The sequence below is a fragment of the Dipodomys spectabilis genome, unplaced genomic scaffold, assembly GCF_019054845.1.
Source record: "Dipodomys spectabilis isolate Male_0828 unplaced genomic scaffold, ASM1905484v1 ptg000197l, whole genome shotgun sequence".
NCBI lineage: Eukaryota > Metazoa > Chordata > Mammalia > Rodentia > Heteromyidae > Dipodomys > Dipodomys spectabilis.
This window is the reverse complement of record NW_024870874.1, coordinates 933608-949986: the sequence shown is the minus strand read 5'-3', so window position 1 is coordinate 949986 and position 16379 is coordinate 933608.

Genomic DNA, 16379 nt, shown 5'->3' with positions numbered 1-16379 from the left:
TTACTTACAGCCTACGTGAGAAATGAAAAGTGTAGATTACTAAAAAGTGTACAATGAAACTGAATTTCGTGAGGTCCTGAGAGGACTGAACAGGATAACAAGAGATGTTTGTTATAGCATTTTTGTGCATATTTATCATAAATTCATATACTTTAAATTCAGAAGCTCTTTTCTCCACTCATTGATGGCAATTTCATGATTTTATTCTGCCAGGCACATAAATATAAGCAAGCCAATAATATAATAAACCATTTCAGTCTTACTGTGTGTATGCTTTCACTACAAATCTTGGGGAGGTGGCTATTTTTGCTCTTCATCTTTAAAATATGCTAATGTGATTAGTCATTTTTGTCCCATTTACTCTTTACGATGAGCGTGTGATGTCTCCATAACACTTAGGAGGAGCCTGATTATTTCTTGTTGGTCAACAAGCTATTGCTGAAGTTGAGATAACACATTTCAAATTTTATATGACAGAATATTTAATCATTGCTCTTCTAAGATTTTATCAACTGAAAAAATAAGTATATTAATGTACATTTTTATCCTTCCACAATTATAATGCTAATTGCTTAGAATATATTTTAGCAGAATCTGTCAGGGCATTGTTTTTTCAATAAAAGTATAAAATTGACAGAGGAAGTTGCCACACAGTCATAACAGTACAGGTGTTTTCAAAACAATTCTCTGGTCTTGTATTTTGATAGTGTTGTGGTCCAGTAGTATAAAAAATAGGAGAGAGGGCTGGGAAGGTGGCTCAGTGGTAGAGCGCTTGCCTTGCATGCCTGAGGCCCTGGGTTCGATTCCTCAGCACCACATAAGCAAAAAGAAAAAAGCCGGAAGTGGTGCTGTGGCTCAAGTGGTAGAGCGCTAGCTTGAGCTGAAGAGCTGAGGGACAGCGCCCAAGCCCAGAGTTCAGCCCCACGACTGGACCCCCCCCCCAAAAAAAAATAGGAGATATATTCTGTTTGATGCTTGTGTAGTCAAATCAGATTATTCTTGTTGCTGTCTTGCACGAGTCCCATGCTTACGGGGAGAATAGGAGAACAGGAAGAATATGGATGTGTGCAAAGACAGCCAAAGACTGAGAATTTTAAACAACCTCATAAGGTAGGTTGCAATCTAAGAAATAAAATTTTCTACAAAGAAGTATAAAATAACCTTTCCAACAGGATTTTAAAAACTTTTTCAGAATGAAATTCCTTCTCTGAAGCACTCTTTGAAGAATCACAATACCATAAGATGAAACATAAAATGTATAGTGGACATGGTGGCACAAGCCTGTCATCTTGAGAGAATCACAGCACCATGCCAACCTGGGCAAAAAGTTAGCAAGCCCCCCATTTCAACCAACAAGCTTGGCATGGTAGAGCATGTTTAGGTAGTAAGATTGTGGTTTGAGGTCAACTTTAGTGAAAATAAAAAATACAAGAACCTACCTGAAAAACAAAAGCAAAAAAAAAAAAAGATTTGGAACATGACTCCTACACTACAAAAACAAAACAAAATAAAAAGCAAAGGCTCCAAAAACAAAAACCAAAAAACCTCCAAAAAGTAAAATAAACGAGACTATTTTAGTAAACATTTAATACTTCAGCTTTATCACAATTATGAAAATTCAACAAGTTACAAAAATAGAGATTTTTGATAAATACCAAAAGTTAACATTAAAATTAGGAGTTTTTATGGAAATTTTCATCTTAGATGAGATTCAGCAGCCAATTTCTTTCTATGATTTCCTATTGCTTGAACAATATAAAGATTTCTTTCTTTTTTTAAAAAAAAATTATTGTAGCTGGGCACCAGTGGCTCACACCTGTAATCCTAGCTACTCAGGAGGCTGAGATCTGAGGATCGCGATTCAAAGCCAGCCGAGGCAGGAAAGTTCATGAGACTCTTATCTCCAATAAACCGCTAGAAAACTGGAAGTGGTGCTGTGGCTCAAGGGGTAGAGCGCTCGCCTTGAGCTGAAGAGCTGAAGGACAGCACCTAAGCCCAGAGTTCAAGCCCCACGACCGACAAAAAAAAAATTATTGTAATGTGATGTCAGAGGGGTTACATTTAATGAATACATTTCTTTTCGAACAGTGTTAGCTCCTCCCTCATTTTCTTCCACACCCCCACGTTGTAAAGTTCATTTCCAAGATAGTGTTTAGAGAGCATCATTGTTGCATTGGTTTACCATCCTTTCCCTTCCCCAAATCAAATAAACATACATAAGACAATGGGTACAGAAATAAAAAAGCGTGTCAACAAGGAATAAACCAAAGAAAAAGAAAGAAAAAAGAAGTAACTGTAAACACTACAATAAAAAAAGCTCTTGTTTCCATTTCTTGCAGTTCATTTCAATTAGCATCATTTTATATGGTCATTTGCACATAGGTATTGGAGCCACTGTGATCCTTGGCTAAGAATATTCTAGACATATTCTAGTTATTTCAAATGAGGAAAACTGTGCAGCCTGGTTTTTTTGGTGGGGGGGGGGTCTGGCTTACTTCACTTAATATACTTTTTCCTAAATCTCTCCATTTCCTTGCAAATGGGGCAATGCCATTCTTTCTGACGAAAGCATATAATTCCATTATATATATATATATATATATATATTATATATATATATCACATTTATTGATCCATTCAATTACTGAGAGGCATCTGGGTTGATTCCATATCTTAGCTATGGTAAATAATGCTGCAATGAATACGGTTGTGCTGGTAGCTTTAGTGTGGCCTTGTATGTGGCCATTTGGGTATATGCCCAGGAGAGGGATTGCTGTGTAATAGGGGAGCTCTATGTGTAGTCTTTTGAGGAACCTCCATTCTGCTTTCCAGAGTGACTGAACAAATTTATATTCCCACCAACAGTTTGGTAGTATTTCCTTTTGGCCACATCCCTGCCAGTATCTGTTATTATTAGTTTTCTTGATAATGGCCATTCTAACTGGGGTGAAGTGGAATCTCAATGTTATGAGATGTTGAAGCTTTCTTTATGTGTCTATTGGCACAGGTCAAAACTTCCTAAGTAATAATTCAGAAACACAACAAATCAAAGAAAGGCTGGATAAATGGGACTGCATTAAACTGCAGAGTTTCTGTGTAGCAAAGGACAAATAGCTAGCAGGATAAAGAAAGCCCACAGATTAAAAGAAGATCTTTACTAACTATACAGCAGATAAGGGCCTCATATCTAAAATATACTTAGAGCTCAAAAATATTAAACTCCCCAAAACCAAATCCTCAAAGAAGAAACAATCTCATTTCTAAGTGGGCTCAAAATTTAAAGAACAACTTCTCCCAAGAAGAAATAAGAGCTGGGCACCAGTGGCTCATGCCTATAATCCTAGCTACTCAGGAGGCTGAGATCTGAGGAATCCGGTTCAAAGCCAGCCAGGGCAAAAAAGTCTGTGAGACTCATCTCCAATTAACCACCAGGAAACCAGAAGTGGCACTGTGGCTCAAGTGATAGAGTGCTCACCTTGAGCTAAAGAGCTGAGGGACAGTGCCCAACCCAGTAGTTCAAGCCCTACGACTGGAAAAAAAAAAAAAGAAAGAATGGCCAATAAAGATTTGTTCTTTTTTAAAAATTTTATTGTATTGTCAAGGTGATGTACAGACGTGTTAGTTACATAAGTAATTACATAGTGATCACATTTGTCTAGCTTGTTACCACTTCTCTCATTTTTCTCCCTCTTTCCATCCCACCAACACCAACCCCCTCCCCCCAAGATGTACAGATCATTTTCAACATTTTGTCTTGTGACTATCACTGTTGCATAGGTTTCCCCTTTGTCCTTTGTCTTGCCATTTCGAGTTGTTCCCTTTCCTTCCCTAGTTCTTGATAGCAAAAGGTATGCTGTTGGAAATGGAAAGAATATAAGTTTTTAAAGAAGTTGCCTGTCATCTTTGTATATTGTGTTCCATTTACATAAATGAGAAAGGATCTCATTTTTCTAGGACTGTAGGACAGTTTACCTGGTGAGACAAGTTCAGTGTTGTTGATCTTCTGATACTGTAGTTGGTATATTGTACTTGTATCAGAATAATAGACTTTTGCAATAGTTAAAAATTGAGTAAAATTCCAGGGATGTTTTCTGCTCCCTTGAGTTTCTACAAAGATGCAATAGGATGTGGCAATTCTCTTGAAGTCTCTCCACTGTACAGAGGGGATTTTATTCATAGATCAGCCCTCTCTTTTGCCCCATGCTACTCTGCTACTGACATATTTATTCCTTACATCGTGGGAGTTCCGGGAAGATGGCGGAGGAGAAGCTGGAATCTGAACAAGCTCTTACATCGTTCTTCATGTCAGTTCACCATCATGGAGCTAGAAGTCCCTTCAACTCTTCTCTCTGCCTCACCCTTAACATCTAATAGTTCATGAATCTCTTTATGTACCAGCTCTAAACTATAAAATCTGTCATCTCTTCTCTGTCACCACTGCAGTGACTTTGTGACTGCTATCTGAAGACTTGGGTCTCAGCCTAGACCTCACACCAAAATTTCCATTCTGACCCACACCCTTGTTTGGGGTATTTTCTTGCTTTAAGGCTGGTAACATTCTTTTTCATTTTCTTTCTTTTTTTTGGTCGGTCATGGGGCTTGAACTCTGGGCCGTGATGCTGTCCCTCAGCTCTTCAGCTCAAGGATAGTGCTCTACCTCTTGAGCCACATCACCACTTCCAGTTTTCTGGTAGTTAGTTGGAGATAAGAGTCTCACAGACTTCTTTCCCAGGCTGGCTTTGTACTGAGATCCTCAGATCGCAGACTCCTGAGTAGCTAGGATTACAGGTGTGAGCCACCGGTGCCCGACTAGCATTCTTTCATTTAACTGGTGAAGGCCAAACTCCTCAAGTGCAAAAAGTCTTCATAGTCTAATCCCACCCACCCTCAACCTCATCTCTTTCTCGCTTCTCCCACCCATGAACCCTGAACTCATCATCTTGCATATATTTTCCCTTGTGTTTGGAGAACTCCTCACTCCTCAAGATGCAACTCAAACATTACCCAATTTTCAAAGCATTTATTGGTTTCAACAAACAAAAAAATGTCACAGTTCTTCAACTTCTTTTCCACTACATTTTCTGTAGGATCTGCTCCTATGACTTACTGTAACCATCTGCTGTGTATAAGTCTTTTCTTCAAAGTATTGTGAACTCTCAGAGAGCAGGGCTTGTCTCTCACCCATCTTTTGTCCAAGCATGTACCATATATGATGCTTCATTTGTCTTGAAACATGGGACACCCATAGAGCATGTTTCTAACCTTTTAATTACAGTATTTCATGTGGAGTTTGTTCCTGATTCTCATTGTAATACATAATAGCATCCCAAAGATTCCCTGTTATAGTGATCACACAGATAATGGTCAGTTTCTCTCCTGACCTCAGTTTCTCCAGTCCTTGGACTTGTATCTTCCCTGGAGTTCCTTGGCAAACATCTGAGAATTGAATTGTCTTCTTTATAGTGCTTTCATCCCTAAATTCACTTATCTTGTCTCCTTCTAGGCTTCCCTCATGTTTGGGACCTTGACCAGGACTAATTTGTTTTCTGGTTTTCATTTCAGATCTTTGGGAACATGTTAATTCTGCACTAATACAGAGACTCCTTTTTTCTCCTAATACATTTTATAATCCTTCCAAGGAGAATGCATAGTCAAGTGACTTGCAAATCTCTGGTCCTCTGTTCCCATAACCTTGAATCCTGAAGAGACTAAAGTGAGATTGGAATTGTAATTGTTTTATTTATTAATGTGCACATGCCACATCAATGTATGGTTTTCCTTACCCAGTTTTAGGAATTCAATAAAAATATGTCATATGGTATCAGTACTTCTTTACAAATTCAGGGTTATTATTCTCTATCACCTAGATATTTTGACGATTTTATCTTCTTCTTTTTGCTTTGTGACAATAACACTTGCTAGGATGGCTATTCATCCTCATCCACTCAACCGTTCCCACCCCTTTTCAAGCCATAACATTTCCTATTTCCAATCCTCCCTGGGTTTGGAAAAAAATAGTTTGGCAATGGTTCACTAAGAATTGTAATTTAATCCTTTGGAATAACAGGCTTTTCATCTGTGCTCCCTGCAATGATCCGAGGATCTGCCGCACAATCAGTTCTTTAGAAAAGAACAATGCAACCCAAAAGAAAAGAAAAGTGCTGGAGACGTGGTGAAGAATGTGAAGCCTTTTATAAAATTTGTAAATAGAAATTAACCCTGAGAATAAATGGCATCATAATTTGAATTATTGCTCTTTTTCAAAGAAAATTAGGACATTTTGGACAAGCAAATGCAAATGAGCCAGTGTCTGTGCTTTTGATCCAGGCTGTATAAATACAAGGTCATAACTAGGTAGTTTTGTGTTTACATTGGTGGAGTCTCAAAGTATGCTTATAGATCCTGGAACAATGCTACATTCAAGAAAGAGCAAACACAATCTTAATTCTTACCTCCTATGGCCCTTGGCCTCAGAAGTGTTTGTCTAAGTTTCATATTCCTGTGTTTTATGAATCAGGTTATTGTAAAATTAAAAAAAAATCAGTCAGATACAGTCCTATATGTCTATAATGCTACCATTATTCTTATTTAAATGGAATTGCTCTGTTATGAAATGTCCTCCTTTTGAGACAATTAGAAGCTATCAAGAATTTTCATGGTAATTTATCACCTCATTTTCAGTCATTATCACTGCTAGTCAACCATGTGTTCCTTAGCCTTAACATCATACAAGGTTCACCAGGATTAAGTAGGTGTTTCATGCCTATAAATTACACCGATTATTTAGCACCAACAGTCTGTTGGAGAAAGCAGACTGGTGCCATTTTAAGTGAATAAGAAATAGACCCAATGTATAACAAGAATGTGGGAGTATTCCAGACAAGAAGAGATAAGGAAGATGACTTGGTATGTTTAGGGAAAGGTAAGGGAGTTAAAATTTCAAACCTGTAATGCAATCTTCCCTAAAGACAAATGCTTTGCAAGACTCCTTTTATTTCTCCCAATCTGGCCAATAGAAAATAGAGCTGATCAGAAGGCCTACTGAAGAATGTGGAAAAACTACCCATGTCTATGGCACAAAATAATAGCCTAGAGTATGATCCTCTCAAGTGTTCTAAGTCTAAAGTTGGTATGTAAATTCATTGTCTGACTCTCACCTCGATTAGCACAGACTGCTGATGAAACATCCAGAAGAATGACCCATCCAGTAGCCCACACAATGTGGGAAAAAGTTAATTATTCTTTTATTTTAAACAAGGAAAGACTTCCTTTTTTTCTTTCATAGAGTTAACCAAAGCATTAAGAAAAGCTTAAGTTAAGTGTTAGAGACAGTATTTGTGTTTACTTCATCACATACTCATATAATTATTTTGAAAATTTGGAGTAAAAGAACTAATTCATGTCAATAAAATTTAATTTATTTAAATTTACTGAGAAACAATTTGTTCAAAGACATCTTGTATTTGCTCATGAGTAAAATGTGAATATAATCATGGAATTCTTAGCATGCATGAAAATCACACTTTTTAAAAATACATGACATGTAATATGATTTTTGGCACTTTAAAGGAACTAAGTGGTAAATTATTATCAGGGTCTGATATGCACATAGGATAAGATGAAAGGTAGTCCATATTTTAAAGTCTAAATTTTCTATAATGGTTACAGGTCCATGGTATCTTTAATTTACTCCAGTCGACATCTATGCATATAAATGTATCTGGAGGAGGAAGACAAGCTAGGTTTCTACCTGAGTATTTTGTGTTCTTGGCATGAAAAAGTTCCCATTATAGAAAATGACTATAGGGCAAAAAAAAAACAAAACCAAACCAAACAAACCAAACCAAAAAAACTCAATGCTTAAAAAGATAGAGTCCAAGAATTCTTAAGTACCTGGGAAGACTTAACAAGCAAATATAAAGAAGAAATTTGGTAGGTTTTATAACAAGTACCTTTCATTACTTATTTGTGGCTCTGGAAATGTTTTTTCTACAAACCTACACAGACTAGAAAAATAACTGCCAACCCCTTCCACAGTGACTGATGCCATTTGTGAGGCTGCTTCTGGCAGAAAGAAGACTTTCAGAACACTGAAAAAAAAAAGGAACATACAAACATTGTGGCTTTTTATTGTCTTTATGAAAAGCTAAATTATTTTGAGACCTGAGGCCTAGGGGGCAATTTACATGGCTGAATATGAGAGCTCTCATGGAATGACTGCACACCTGCCCTTGGTGAAATAGAAAGAAAAACTCTCTTGTTCAGTAATGTGCCTTATGCAAATTGGGGGATCAAAGGCGCACGACAGCTGGCATGTAAAGAGCATTTTACAGTTCGTAGGGAGTACTGGTGTGGAGGCATTCAGAACCACTACCCGGCCGGCAAAGGTGCACTGCTCAACTTGGGAAACTTAGCTTGAGTATGAGAGAAAAATGGCTTTGGGAGAAATAGAGAAATGTTATGGCCCAACTCCCAAACTCATTGGCATTGATATTTGGGCATTGAGCAAAGTGGGAAGAACCATTAACAAATTCATTAATTAAGACACTCTTTGTATTCTGACAATCAATGAAAAACATATGTTTAATCTGTGCTGTTCTTACTTTATTTCTATTTTTATTGCCAAAAAAAGATAGTCTGCTCGAATTTCATAAAGATAAGTCAGTGGCATGCTGGTTATATTTCCAGGGCACAACTTCAATTAGCTTTATTCGAAATGACAGCCACCTTTGAGGGCCCAGCCCTCACTCAAATGAAGAAGGAACTGCTGACAGGACTTAGAGGCAGTGTTACCTATGGAAAGAGCTCTGAATCACCTGAAGCCTCCATTTGCTTACCTCCATTGCTTACCTTACATGGGGCTGATTACCTGCTCTGCCCACCTCCCACTTGTGAACATCAAAGCAGGTCTGGATAGGTGAAATAACTGTGTAAAGTGTAAGGTAATATACAACACCTTTGTTGTATATTACTTTAAAGGAATGGATTCACTAATAGCTATTTTTCAGAGATATGAAAATAGCTGCAAATTCCTAAAGAGTCGAATGCAATGATTTGATCCTTATAGTTGAATTAACAAGCAAATGCATCTCTTATTTAGGTGAAAGAGCTGAATAACCTTTGCAGATTCCCCTTCTCCTTGTATTCAAGTTTTGTTCCTCCCCTATGTTTTCAAGCCACTGAACTCAGCCACGACTTCAACAAGGAGGTCCCAATGTTGATTAAAATGGACTATCCTGGCACTTATGTCCTAAATCTAATCACTGAAGATAAGACTGAAGACAAAACAAAATAAACAAAACCAATGTCCCATTTCATGTAACCTCAGAACTCTGAGCTGCCTTAATTCTTGGTCCACTGACCAAAAAAAACCTACCATTTTAGGCAAGAATTACACAGATCATTGTTTTTCTATGTAAGCTTTATGATTACACATTCATAATATACAGAGAAACATCATTGCAACTATCAGGATTTAATTGTGCTTACAGAGTATAATTTATTATTGAGGTTTTTTTCTCTTTCTAAAGAAATTAAATCACCATACATATTCTCACACAATTCCTAGATTAGATGCCCTTGGCCAGACAAGCCGGGATTCTTAGAGCCTCCAAGTAAGATAATTTCTGGAACAGTACTTCTTTCTCTCAGGTTTCACTTTCTTTTAACCATTTGGTAATTACCTTGAGTTTTTTTTTTTTTTTTGGTCGGTAATGGGACTTGAACTCTGGGCTTGGGCTCTGCCCCTGTGCTCTTCAGCTCACGGTGAGCGCTCTACTGCTTGAGCCACAGCGCCACTTCTGTTGTTTTTTCTATTGCACATCTTTTCTACACACATTAAAGAACTAGCAACTAGTGGCCTATAATAATAATACTATAATAAACTAAAATAAACCAAATAATAATAATGACCATGCATCATGCTCTTTCTCTCCCCTCCTCTGAAAATGGCCTACAGACTTGAGGGCCTAAGAGTCCTACCAATTCTCATATGTCTTTAGGTTGCTGCATTTTCTCATTTTTGTAAAATAAGCACCCTTGACTCAAGGGTCTCTATGGCCCTCTTAGCTTTGAAACACCTATGGCTTGTTAAACAACACCTCCTAGGTAATCCAATTCATTCATGATAAACACACACACACACACACACACACACACACAAAATTTCAGACATCTATTGTGAAAAGGTTTCCTATCTCCTTTATCAACTTGAGTTTTTCTATTTCTACAACTAACAGCCATCTAATAATAACAACAACAAAGCCAAAAACTGAAGGTGTTGTGCAAAAGACCATTTAAATCAATCTTTCTGCAACACTTGCCTACTTCCTGGGATTGAAAATGGTCTATTTCACTGTGAACTTGAATGACCAAGGCTTACGGAGATGATCCCTGGAATGCTTATGGGTACCTGAACAGCAAAGCTAATTATTAGCTTGCCACTCTAGTTAACTAATATCTAACCTGAGCTTTGTCATTAACTGGCCAAGTGGCCTAGAATAAGCTACAGTTTCCTTATCTGTAAACTGGGAATTGGGCCACTGACCTAGCTCTTAAGAAGCATTTGTAATCATCATGACTACCTGGGACCATCTGAGACTCTTTGGGGGATTCATTTACTCTTTGGGCCATTAGGGGAACCATTTAGTATTGTAGCAATGATTTACTAATGTTGTCTCAAATGGCCTTAAAGAGTTAATGCACTTCCATATATACCTCCTGCTTTCTCTGTGTAAATCAACTAATCTATCAGATGGTGCTTTTGGTAAATCAATTTTCCTGATATAGGTGAGCATTTTACTTTCTCGCTTCTTCTTGGCTCATAAAAGAATCAGAGGCCAACTCTCAATACACATCACACAGTAGTTGGGATTATTTATGAAACATGGAGTTAACTGCTGTATTGGAGGATGTGAACATTTATCTGCCAGCAAACTTTCTTGTTACATCTAGCCTCAGGGAAATAGGGACTTAGAAAGAAGTGAATCCTATCTATAACTTGGATCCATTTTATTTTATTTTATTTCCTAGTACTGGTGATGGAATCCAAGGTCTTATAATACTTGGCAAACACTCTACCCCTAGGTTAACCTCAGCCCTGGGGCCCTTCTGATTTGTTTATCTCTTCAAGTAGCATTTCTGCTTTTTCTTGCCTTGTCAATCTTCCCCCTACCTTCCCGCCCCCCCCCCCCCCCCACCTTTTGGTGTGTTTGTCCATTTTTGCTATTTTTTTCTTTCAGTCCATGGGAAGAGCCCTAATCTTAGATAAATCATGCCCTCCTTTGGCTTTGTGGCATTCTGCCTCTCCCTTGCTTTCTATTCATTCTTGTGAAAGAGAAGTCCATACTCTATTCACTACTACCCACTATTACTACCCATTACGCTTCAAGCCTCATCTTCTACAACTCTGTATTGCACTTTATTTCTTCAATGTCTGTTTTAACCAATCATGAAAGTGTCTAAAATTCATTGAGTACTACCAGGCAGTTTTAAATACATTATCTCATTTTGATCATCACAATCACTATGAGTTCATTTCTATTATTAATCCATTTTTTACAGATAATAAAACTGAAGCACTGAGAAATTGAAAACTACATAGTTAGCAAGGAGTAAATTAAAGCTAGAACCTGGCAGATGGTCTTCATAGCCCATCTCATATCCATAATTAACACTGCTTCAGTGACATAGTAAGCTCCACAAATGCAGGAGCCAAATCTTGCCCAGGACCACACATGGAAATGCTGAAACAATTACTACAGTCTAATAATATCTAGGGTGGTATATGCAGGGTACTCTGTAATCTTATATAGGCCCACATTCCCAACTCCTTATATAGCTGGAAGATTGACCCTTACCTACATGGCTTATCTTCCAGCTAGGTGAGGAGTTTTCTAAATAGGTCAAAGAGGTCCATACCTCGGCCTTTTGCACATTCATTAACTTACTCACATACTTACTCATCCATTCATTCTTTTACTCATTATCCATTCATGTACTGAATACCTCCTGAAGAAATGAAAGTCTTGTGATTAAAATGAGCTAAAAGAACAGAGAAGAAAGATATCTAATATAAAGAGTTCAAGAGTGTCTCCAAAGAAATATAACATGAAAATTAAGTTTCCAATTCCTGAAATATGCATATTTTCATGGAAAGTGTCCATTCATATTCCAGGGTTCCCCTCAAATGTGTCTCAAAACCCACTCCATGACAGAGTTTGCAGATATTGTACTAGGTGTCTCTATGTGACAACCTCCCCACCAGACAGAGATCTACTTGGCCATGATGTGTTAATTCAGTCTTAGCACAGTGGGTTCCTGGCACAGAAGAGATACTCAATAAAAAAGTGCAGGATAAACAAACAAAATAATGGTCTTTTTGTGAAAATACTTCTTCTGGGCTGGGAAGGTAGCTCAGTGGTAGAGTGCTTGCCTTGCATGCTTGAGGCCCTGAGTTCAATTCCTCAGCACCACATAAGCAGGAAAAAAAAGCCGGAAGTGGCGCTGTGGCTCAAGTGGTAGAGTGCTAGCCTTGAGCTGAAAAGCTGAGGGACAGCGCCCAGGCCCAGAGTTCAGGCCCAATGACCAGATGTCCCCCCCCCCAAAAAAAAGAAAATGCTTCTTCTTAATTGATTGTACAATTCTGCACTAACACAAACCACAGAATTTAGGTTCCTGTTTGTTTAGAATAGGTCTATAATAGAATAGATCATAAGATGTAAATAAGAGAACTTGGGATACACCTAGCATTATTTTATAATTTCATTTTAGACATGGATATATAAACTAAAAGATGTATATTTTCTCACATATACATACACACATACACGTACACACAATTACCTAATTATAACCTTTTGACTACTTGGTGAATATAATAAGAAAAATAAGAATTCACAGCACCCAGAAAGTTCTCTTATAGGCTCTGGACATTCTAGAGAAGACTAACACAATGTTAGTATACTTTCAGAAAGAAATGAGATCCTACTGAATCTCTTACATGAATGAAAAGGTACTATTTTCATTATTAGAAACAGGCCCTAAGTATTAGCGTACTAATGTGTATGTGGGGGAAAAAAAGCCTTCTACAGTTTTTGGACCAACTTTTGCGGGGGAGGGAGAGACAATGGGGCTGCTGTGATTTGGAAGAGTTTTGACAATTAAGATGTAATGTGAACTTAAATCAGTGTCCTCTTCTCTACAGCTCTGGCTCTTTTGTGGGGGAAAAATTGTTACAGGTGATATTTGGCCTTTGCAATACTATTTCTATTTGAACGAGTAAACCTGAGCTCCCTCTTTCTCTTTCCAGATATGTTAATCACTTGCCAAGAGAGTACGTTGGAATAGACAGGAGTCAGTAAACTTTTGAGTAAAGAGCAAGATAGTAAATATTTCTGGCTTTGAACCACAGATCTGTGTTGCAACTACTTCACCCTGTCATTATGGTCAAAAACAGTCACAGAGTATATAAACAAATGGGCATGGCTGATTCCCAATTCCCAGCATATCTATTTTCCAATACAATTTTATTCACAAAAACAAGCAGGGGACCAGAATTGGCCAGTGGGTCATAGTTAGAAACTCATGGACTAGCTTTTTTTCTGCCAATAACGGTGAGAGTTCACAACTGGGAGACAGTTGGGGTAGGGGGGCAGGGAGGGAGGAAGCACACTTAAAGAATCATTGGTAGATGAGATTACTATATTTGACTTATCTTTTCACTTGGAATCTTTTAACTTTGTAACATAATGTCCCTATTATATTTAGCAATTAGAGTGCCATCACAAAGTAAAATGTAAAACCATTATTCCTTGAAAAGAGAAAAGTCTTGTGGTATGAAATGATGCATGCAAGGAGTGTGGGTGATAATTTACTCAGATAATCATTTCTATTTCAGTTCTATGGCAAGTATTTCTGGAGATGGCTCACAGAAGCCAGATCTTTAAGATGTACATGCCATAATTAACCTTTTTATATACTCTGATAGAAATACCAATAGTTTTCCTCCTTAGCACTTTTAAATTATTCATGGTCTATGCAAATAATTTAAATTGAGAAGTGATTATTTTATTTATTTACACCTTGATCTCAAAACAAAACAATCATATTCTTCCTGTCAGTTTTACTTTCTGCATAAGTTCTAGACATGGAACATGTCTGTTTTTCTTTTCTGTAAGAGGGATAGACTGCAGTTAGCATCTCTGTGCTCTATACGTCTGTGATTCCTGAGTGTGGTCTCTGGGCCAACAGCAGCAGGATGACCTGGGATCTTGTTAGGAATGCAGATCCTCAGCCCCACTCTAACCTACTAAATGAGAAATGCAGAGTAGGGGCCCAATAGTTGGCTTTAGTAAGCTACTCAATTGATTTTGATACCTCGTAGAGTTTGAGAAACACTTGTATAGATTATCACTTGCTTAAAAACAAGTTAAAAAGCGATGAAACAATAGTGATGAGACACAACTTTGATTAGTAGGAGGAATTAGAAAACCCCAGAAGGACCATTTCCAGCCAGGGATAAGTATGTAGCCTCTGTTATCAAGACATGCATTCAACAGCCTCCTGGACTGTTGGAAATGAGATTTGCTAGGTGACATGATTCTCCCCACAACTTCAGGGTTCACAGACTTGGAGTAACAGAAGAAAGGAAACGGCGCCCTTGAAAATTTACAACAGAGTCAAAAGAGAAGTTGGATATTAAGGGAGAAGGATGAGGGGCAGGAGGGAAGGAGGGGGAACGAGAGAGAAAGAGAGAGGGAGGGAAGGAGAGAAGGTGGAGGAAGAAGAAACAAGGAAAAAGAAAGAAAGAAAGAAAGAAAGAAAGAGAAAGAAAGAAAGGAAGGAAGGAAGGAAGGAAGGAAGGAAGGAAAGGAAGGAAGGAAGGAAGGAAGGGAGAGAAGAAAGAGAGAGAGAAAGAATAGGAAGTAAGCACTGAAGTTTTAAAAACATTTAGGAATCATTCTTTTAATTCTTCTCATCACTCCTAGCAAGCTCTGCTTTGATTTGAGATATAAATCCGATCAGTTCTTTGTTCTCTTGTCTCTCCACTGGACAGAGCCATCGAGCAATAATTCACAGCTTTCCCTTCATTTATATATCGTGCAGCTGTGAAAAGCAAAAGCAACGGAGATATAAACCTTTAAGTTAGTGCATAGGGCTGATTGTGACCCCACCCTCATTCTTACATTAAAATCCTACCCCCACTAACCCTTTATGAGGGTTTCTAGAGCTGGGAACTTGGGGAAGTGTTGGGAGGGGCCTTCATGAATGGCATTAGTGTTGGTATTAAAGAGTCCCCGAGAGCCTCCTAGTCCCTTCTTTTTTGAGGAGCCAGGAAATACACTATATCAGCTGGCACATTGATCCTGGACTTCTGTTGTTTATACCATCAAATTTTGGGCATTTAGCTATTCATGGTGTGTTGTGCGGAGGGGAGAGGAGAAGAGGGAGAGAGAGGGAGAGAGAGGGAGAGTGAGATAGAGACAGACAGACAGACAGACAGAGACCACGCGCTAGAGAGACCGCGAGAGAGAGCGCACACATGCTCGATGCTATTAGGGCTTGAACTCAGAAACTTGTACTCTCACTCAGCTTTTTCTACTACGGCTGACTCTTCATTTTGCTGGTTAATTGGAGATAGAGTACTATTAGCTTTTCTGCCCCTGCCTCAGATCTCAGCCTCCTGAGTATCGAGGATTATCCGTGACATGAGCCACCAGCTGCCAGCCAGGAACATATGTTCTAATACTAATACAATCTTCTAGTCTTTTAGCATACTGTTAATTTTAGAGCCTCATCAGAAAATCATCTTTGGGTCCATACAAAGATATCTAAAGTGAGATAATTCTCTTATACACAAATGCCATAGTGATTTTGGAGGTGGACAGAAATCACCTTGTCAAAGAAACTAAAACATTTTAAAGAATAATTCCATTAGTTTAGTAAAATGGAGATATATACCTTTAAAAAAACAATTTAAGTAATACAGAATAGTACAAAGAAAGAAGTAATTTTTTCCAAAGGAAAAATTATTTTCTGTTCACATTTGGGGGACAGAAATGCACAAGTGAAAAAAAAGAATAATCAGAAATAGTTTCAGAAGCAAGGATCATATAATATGTACTGTTTTTTAAAAATGCTACTTTTTGGAGTAAGTTTAGATTTATAGAAATTTCACAATGATAATAATGTTTTTGTATATGCCTTACTCAGTTTCCTCTACTGTTAACATATTACTGTAACAGTATTGTAATACACAATAAAACTACATATTTAGATCTTTATTAATGCACATCTATATATAATATACTTACATTATATACTGTATATAAGAATATTTTTGTAAGGAATTGTCTCACAGTATTAAGAAGACTGAGAAA